Below are 8,563 nucleotides of genomic sequence, written 5' to 3'. Positions count from 1 at the left end.
TGGCCATGCCCTGTCAGAGGAACAAGTCAGACATTTACCTGGAGCGATTCAGGGAAATCAGGTTAAACCTAAAAGTGAATGGCTGTACGTGATTTGAACCCTAGAATCAAATGATCAATTAATTTTTGTTTCGTTGCAATAAGTATAGCTATACTGATCCTGATAGCAATAATTATAATAGTTTAGTAAGAAAAAATATTTATTTCTTATATTTCCTAGAAGCAAGAGTAGAATGTGGACTTTGTAGAGTGAAGATGTGGCATTTCTATAACAAACTGCGAACCTGAATCTCATATGTTTTCTAGACAGCAGTTAAACGACAGGGATGGTAAAATAAAAGAGCATTGGGTATCGGTCCATCAAACTTTTTTCCCATTTATCACATTTATTTTAAAAAAAATACACAATTTTCGATTTTTCGAATGTAATGTTCATAACATCAGAAAACACTATTTGGGCATTCATACGCAAGTTGTGTAACGGGGACACTATGTTGAGACACCTATTACGTAAACGAAGTTTCACATGGTCTTGTGATAGAACGAAAACCCTTTTTAGGACATTTCCACGGATCTCAGTAAACTGATTCCGTTTATTGTCTGCAGCCGACGGATGATACAGACAGAAGTCTCTCACCTGTAACAGAGAAGGCTAGATCAGACTCAGTTGTGGTTCATACCACCGAAGTCATACATTGCATGATATAAAATCAATGTACTTCATGTGGCTTAGAAAGTTAGGAAAACGTACAGTTAGGTAAATAGGGACGTGATTAACTGTGACTTGTTTAAAAGCACTGGAAGAAAAACCTGTTCACATTTGAAATTTTTATGTGCAATAAGTATCACGGTTTTCAATAACAGTGATTCATATGAGGTGGTTCTTGTGCGCTTAATATACCTAGAATAACCTAAAAGACTAGTTCAGCTAACTTTCCCAGAAACAAATGTTATAATTTCTCTGGCAGACAAAAACAAAACTAAATTAAAAATGGCTCTGATCACTATGGGACTTGACTACTGAGGTCATCAGTCACCTAGCACTTAAGACTACTTAAACCTAACTAACCTAAGGACATCACACACATACATGCCCGAAGCAGGACTCGATCCGGCGACCGTAGCGGTCGCGCGGTTCCAGACTGTAGCGCCTAGAACCGCTCGGACACCCGGCCGGCTAAAACTAAATTAAAAGAATCGTGCTATTTGAAGAAACATCAATGCAACTAGCGTTTACAGAATCTGCAAGAAAGATTTTACCGACTGAGCTGTCAAAATCCTTAGAAACTTTTGTTCTGCATAGTATCAGTCAAGGGAATAGGGCCGTCTGTCCATGCTGAACTCTGCCTTCAGAAACTACGCCACGTAAGATTATCACATTTCAGTTCCTACTTTTGAATGTACCACAAGCGCCTAAACGATAACTACGGAAATGAAAAAGCGTAGAAGTAGGAACAGTGCAAATCGCTCGCTAGAGGTACGACCACAATCGTTGATGCGGACCCCGTTAGCGTCTGTAGTAAGTAAGTGAATACGTACAGGGACTGGCGCCTGTTCTGGCATCAGTTTACCGTAACTTGCAGGAATAACGAAGTGTACCACATTGTATGTCACTCCAACCTAGGAGGGCTTTGCGGAAAGTAAAGTCTATTAGCCTACAAATAAATACTTAGATAGCTAAAACAAATTTAAAAGATCTTAAAACTATATCGCTGCATTACTACTTTATATCAGCCGCAGTCAGATTTATACGAGCAACCAGTTCGACTACTGGCTGATAAAATTGCTACACAACGAAGATGTGCTACGGACGCGAAATTTAACCGACAGAAAGAAGATGCCGTGATATGCAAATGATTAGCTTTTCAGAGCATTCACGCAAGGTTGGCGCCGGTAGCGACACCTATAACGTGCTGACATGAGGAAAGTTTCCTACCGATTTCTCATACACAAACAGCAGCTGACCGGCGTTGCGTGGTGAAACGTTGTTGTGATGCCTCGTGTAAGGAGGAGAAATGCGTACCATCACGTTTCTGACTTTGATAAAGGTCGTCGGATTGTATCCTATCACGATTGCGGTTTATCGTATCGCGACATTGCTGCTCGCGTTGGTAGAGATCCAATGACTGTTAGCAGAATACGGAATCGGTGGGTTCAGGAGGGTAATACGGAACGCCGTGCTGGATCCCAACGGTCTCATATCACTAGCAGTCGAGATGACAGGCATCTTATCCACATGGCTGTAACGGATTGTGCAGTCACGTCTCGATCCCTGAGTCAACAGATGGGGACGTTTGCAAGACAACAACCATCTGCACGAACAGTTCGACGACGTTTGCAGCAGCATGGACTATCGCTCGGAGACCATGGCTGCGGTTAACCTTGACGCTGCATCACAGACAGGAGCGCCTGCAATGGTTTACTCAACGACGAACCTGGGTGTACGAATGGCAAAACGTCATTTTTTCGGATGAATCCAGGTTCTGTTTACAGCATCGTGATGGTTGCATCCGTGTTTGGCATCATCGGAGTGAACGCACATTGGAAGCGTGTATTCGCCATCGCCATAGTGGCGTATCACCTGGCGTGATGTTATGTGGTGCCATTGGTTAGACGTCTCGGTCACCTCTTGTTCGCATTGACGGCACTATGAACATTGGACGTTAAATTTAAGATGTGTTACGACCCGTGGCTCTACCCTTCATTCGATCCCTGTGAAAACCTACATTTCAGCAGGATAATGCACGACCGCATGTTGCAGATCCTGTACGGGCCTTTCTGGGTACAGAAAATGTTCGACTGCTGCCCTGGCCAGCACATTCTCCAGATCTCTCACCAACTGAAAACGTCCGGTCAATGGTGGCCGAGCAACTGGCTCTTCACAATACGCCAGTGACTACTCTTGATGAACTGTGGTATCGTGTTGTAGCTGCATGGCAGCTGTACCTGTACACGCCATCCAAGCTCTGTTTGACTCAATGCCCAGACGTATCAAGGTCGTTATTACGGGCAGCGGTGGTTGTTCTGGATACTGATTTCTCAGGATCTATGCACCCAAACTGCGTGAAAATGTAATCACATGTCAGTTCTAGTATAATATATTTGTCGAATGAATACCCGTTTATCATCTGCATTTCTTCTTGGTGTAGCAATTTCAATGGCCAGTAGTGTAAATGTCAATCCACAGGTGTTTAACAAAAGGCGTCGCTTGTTTTGAATGACTCCTTCCAGTTTACTTAATATGTCACAACAGGCTTCAGAAGTGACTGTACTTTTACATTTCATTCTATCCACAATGAAGATTCCTTTAGCATACTAAAGAAACAACAGCTATAAGCCATCTGGCTGGCGGAGGTGGTCATGTTTTTGTTTTGTTTGTTGGACTCTAAGATATGACTTTACACCATTATCTGCCGCCTTGTCTCGCGTCATCAGAGAAAACCGATGTCTCACCACAATTGGTTGCTGACTACAGACAGATTGCCGCATGTCTCATCATCACCATTGGCCTCACATTATTACGCTAAAGGTACTTACTGTACACACTCCGTCTGTATAAGACACAAATTTCACGACGAATGCAGATTTCTTTTCATTTTTTCGAGCCATTGGTTTCCTCACTGGTTTGATGCGCCCCGCCACTAATTCCTATCCTGTGCCAACCTCTTCATTTTAGAGTAACACTTGCAACATACGACCTCAGTTATTTGCTGGATGTTTTCCAGTCTTAGTCTTCCTCTACAGTTTTCGCCCTCTACAGCCTCTAATACCAAGGAAATCATTCCCTGATGTGTTAACAGATGTCCTATCATACTGACGCTCCCTCTTGTCACCGTTTTCCACATATTCTTTTCTTCTCCAATTCTACGCAGAACCTTCTCATTCTTTACCTTACCAGTCCGCCAAATTTTCAACATTCGTTTGTAGCACATCTCAAACGCATCGATTCTAGATATGTTTCAGTTTTCCTACAGTCCATGTTTCACTAACATACAATGCTGTGTTCCAAACGCACATTCTCAAAAATTTCTTCCCCAAATTAAGGTTCAAATGGCTCTGAGCACTATGGGACTTAATATCTGAGGTCATCAGTCCCCTAGAACTTAAAACTACTTAAACCTAACTAACCTAAGGACACCACACACATCCACGCCCAAGGCAGGATTCGAACCTGCGACGTAGCGGTCGTGCGGTTCCCGACTGCCGCGCCTAGAACCGCTCGGCCACTCCGGCCGGCTCAAATTAAGGCCTACGTTTGATATTAATAGAATTATCTTGACCAGGAATGCCCTTTTTGCCAGTGCTAGTCTGCTCTCGATGTCCTCCTTGCTCCGTCCGTCATTGGTTATTTGTCTGCCTTCATCTACTTCGTGACTGTCAGTCCTGATGTTAAGTTTCTCGCTATTCTCTTTTCTGCTACTTCTCATTACTTTAGTCTTTCTTTTATTTACTCTCAGTCCACTTTCTGTTTATCGTTAGACTGTTCATTGAAATCAGCAGATCATGTAATTATTCTTTACTTTCACTCAGGATAGCAACGTCATCAGCAAATCGTATCACTGATATCCTTTAACCTTGAATTATAATTCCACTCCTGATTCTTTCTTTTATTTCCATCATTGCTTCTTCTATGTCCAGAGTGAACAGTAAGGGTCTTGGTTCTTGCATATACTGTATATTACCCGTTCTCCCTTTAGCTTACCTCTATACACATTCTATACACCAACGTGAAGAGTCGTTTTGTTGCCAGTTCCTCCAATAATTTTAGAAATTCTGATGGAATGTTATCTATCTCTTCTGCCTTATTTGATCTTAAGTCCTGCAGAGGTCTCTTAAGTTCCGATTCTAATACTGGATCCCCTATCTTTTCTAAATCGACTCTTGTTTCTCCTTATATCACGTCAGACAAACCTTCTCTCTCATAGAGGTCATCAATGTAATCTTTCCACCTATCCATTTTCTCCTCTTCATTTAACGGTGGAATTCCCGTTGCACTCTTAAAGTTGACACCATTGCTTTTAATGTCACCGAAGGTTATTTTGACTTAGATGTACTGAGTCAGTCCTGCCAACAAACATTTCTTTTTCGGTTTCTTCACATTTTTTCATGCAGCCGTTCCGTCTTAGCTTCCTTGCACTTCCTATTTGTTTCATTCCTCAACGATTTCTATTTCTGTTCTCCTGAACTTCTTTGAAAATTTTTATTCTTCCTTCTTTCATTGATCAACTGAAGTATTTCTTCTATTACCCATGATTTCTTGGCGGCTACTTTCTTTGCACCTATGCTTTTCTTTCCAACTTCTGTGACTGCCCTTTTTAACTGCCCTGTTCAACTGTACTGCCTACTGAGTTATTCCTTATTGCTGTTTCTATAGCCTTAGAGGACTTCAAGCGTATGTCATTCCTTAGTACTTCCATATCCCTCTTCTCTGTGTATTGGTTTTCGCTGACTAATCTCTGAAACTCCAGCCTACTCTTCATCACTATTACACTGTGATCTGAGTCTACGCCTTACTGTCCAGTATCTGATTTCGGAATCTCTGTCTGACCATGATGTTATCTAAACAAAACGTTATCGGTTTTCAAGCAGCGTCAATTCGAATAGAATCCTCGAGCTTTCGGTGACCATCTCCGCCATCGTCGTCAGGAGTTCCCTGATTGCCAGGCCTGTTTTTTTTCTTTATTGAATTTCGATTCCCCCCCAAAGGGGGCGGGCTGGCAGCAGCTTAGTATGCCGCTCTTCAGCCTATAGACTTTGTTTTAAAAAAGGAGAAGATAATATATAATAAAAAAACAGGCGACAAAATCGGAGACAAAGGGTAACATGGTGAAAAAATCGTGGAACTTAAAACAGAGAAACAAAGGGATGATGATGCTAATAAAATACATATGAAGCAGACAGGTAAAATAATAGACAGACAATTAAAAACACGGCGACAGTCTCGTTTCTGGTCGCAAAAGACATAAAATTCACACCCAGCGACAGCATGGTTTCTGTTTGCAACACGGGAAAAGACGAAACAACACTGAACAGTCACTGGAACACTGCACTAAAATATGACATACCACAGCCGAGAGCAGGTGGGTGGAAACTGGTCAGATGATGGGAAAATAAGAAAGGGGGGAAGGTGAGGAAAAGCGAAGGGGGGAGGGGGGGAAAGGAGCCAATGGAGGATGAGGACCCATAATAGGGGTGGGGAGTGCTGGGCAGACGCAACAGGGAGTGGGGAAGGCAGAGGACGGGAAGACAAAAGGACTCGGTGGGGGGGGGGGGGGAGAAGGGAGGTAGGGAGAGGTTAGGTGGGGAGAAACACAGGATGGAAGGGGAGAAGAGGGAGCCCAGGGAAAGGACGGAGGAAAGGAGGGAGGATGAGGATCAGAGTTGATAGGAGGGATAAATGGAGGGAGAGAGGGCATCATCTAGGAGGGGGAGTTGATGGAAGCCACTTTGGGATAGGAGATTGAGGGTGTAGAGATGGAGGTTAGGGGGGACACAACAGTGAAGACGTGGCAGGGGGTGGGGACAGGAGAGGAGAGGAGCAACCAGGGGTTGAGGGGGATCAAGGCGGCGGGAGGTGTAGAGTATGTGGATATGTTCGAGGAATAGGAGCAGATGGGGGAAGGAATGAGGTCATAGAGGATCTGCGTGGAGGACGGGAGGCATATATGGAAGGGGAGGCGAAGTGCATGACGCTCAAGGATCTGGAGGGACTTATAGAATTTTGGGGGGGGGGGGCAGATATCCAGGTGGGACTGGCATAACATAGGATGGGACGGATTAAGGATTTGTAAAAAATGGCTCTGAGCACTATGGGACTTAACATCTATGGTCATCGGTCCCCTAGAACTTGGAACTACTTAAACCTAACTAACCTAAGGACATCACACAACACCCAGTCATCACGAGGTAGAGAAAATCCCTGACCCCGCCGGGAATCGAACCCGGGAACCCGGGCGCGGGAAGCGAGAACGCTACCGCACGACCACGAGCTGCGGACGAAGGATTTGTAGGTGTGGAGGATGGTAGAGGGGTGCAACCCCCATGTCCGGCCAGAGAGGAGTTTGAGGAGACGGAGACGGTTGTGGGATTTGGATTGGGTGGAGCGGAGATGAGGGATCCTGGTGAGTTAACGGTCATTGGTGAGGCCAGGGTAGGTGAGGGTGGGGGTGAGCCAGGCCTGCTACGGTTTCTCGCTTATATAGGCATGATGACATCATCAGCAGCCAATCAGATACACCCAATGTGGCGCGAGCGCGTAAGTCGACCCGTGCAGCCAGCGGAGCTATTGCCCGTGGCAGCACCGGTGACGTCAGGTGGCGCCAGGGGCAGGCGCTACGTTTGAAACTGCCGCTCCCGCGTCGCGCATCTGTCTCTGCTTTCTTTCGATGGCCAACGCCCGTCCCCATGCCCTGCTGAGTGTGTACCCCTGGTTTCTGTTGAAATTGTAGTTGTTTAAACGCCGCCTCATTTATAACGGAGTCCCAATATGCAGACGATGAGCCAACACCATTGTATTTTCGAACTGTATTTTATGTCCGTTTTCTAGGCAATGTCCCGCTATGGCCGACTTGTCAAGCTCCCTTTGTTTTGTATGGCGCTTGGGCTTAGTACAACGCTCCGCAGCCGTGCGAATTGTTTGTCCGATATACATGTTGCCAAATTTACAGGTTACACCATATACGTCGGAAACTCGAAGAACAACGTCGTCTTTAACAGGGCGCAACATGTCTGCGGAGCCTATATAAGTGAGAAACCGTAGCTCAAATGGTTCAAATGGCTCTGAGCACTATGGTACTTAACATCTGAGGTCGTCAGTCCCATAGAACTTAGAACTACTTAAACCTAACTAACCTAAGAACATCACACACATCCATGCCCGAGGCAGGATTCGAAAGTGCGACCGTAGTAGTCGCGCTGTTCCGGACCGAAGCACCTAGAACCGCTCGGTCACCGCGGCCGGCGAAACCGTAGCAGCCCTGGCAGTCAGTGAACTCCTGACGACGATGACGGAGCTGGTAATCGAAAGCTCGAGGATATTATTCGAATTGACGCGGCTTGAAAGCCTAGAACGTTTTATTCATGTATGCCGTCGCGAAACACTCCGAGGACACATGATGTAATCTAACTGAAATCTTTCCGTATCATCCAGCCTTTTCCAAGTATATCTCCTTCCCTTGAGATTCTTGAACAAAGTATTCGCTATTACTATATGGACTTTATTACAGAACTCAGTTGTATCTCTCTTCTCTCATTCCTTGTCCCAAGCCCATATTATCCTGTAACCTTTTCTTCTCCTCCTTCCCCAACAACTGCATTCCAATCACCCACGACTATTATATTTTCATATCCCTTTACACACTGTATTACCCTTTCAATATCCTCATACACTTTCTCTATCTCTTCGTCTATAGTTTGCGACGTCGGCATGTATACCTGAACTATCGTTGTCGGTGTTTGTTTGTTGGCGATACTGATAAGGACAACCTTGTCACTGAACTGTTCACAGTATATCACTCTCTGCCCTACCTTCCTGTTCATCACGAATCCTATTCCCGTTATACCAT

The 8,563-nt window shown here is 44.8% G+C and overlaps 1 protein-coding gene across 1 annotated transcript in view; it reads right to left on the bottom strand.

The window, feature by feature from the left end:
* Positions 1-349: 349 nt before the first annotated feature.
* The window catches only part of LOC126100220 (transcription factor SPT20 homolog), a 91,216-nt gene continuing 83,002 nt past the window's right edge, over positions 350-8,563 (bottom strand). The window contains exon 6 of the mRNA XM_049910782.1: positions 350-636. The gene's annotated coding sequence lies outside the window, so the exon portion shown is untranslated. The remainder of the gene's footprint in view (positions 637-8,563) is intronic.

This window comes from Schistocerca cancellata, chromosome 9, assembly GCF_023864275.1.
Source record: "Schistocerca cancellata isolate TAMUIC-IGC-003103 chromosome 9, iqSchCanc2.1, whole genome shotgun sequence".
Lineage (NCBI taxonomy): Eukaryota > Metazoa > Arthropoda > Insecta > Orthoptera > Acrididae > Schistocerca > Schistocerca cancellata.
Note: the sequence above shows the minus strand (reverse complement) of the source record. Positions and strands in the feature narration are given on the sequence as shown.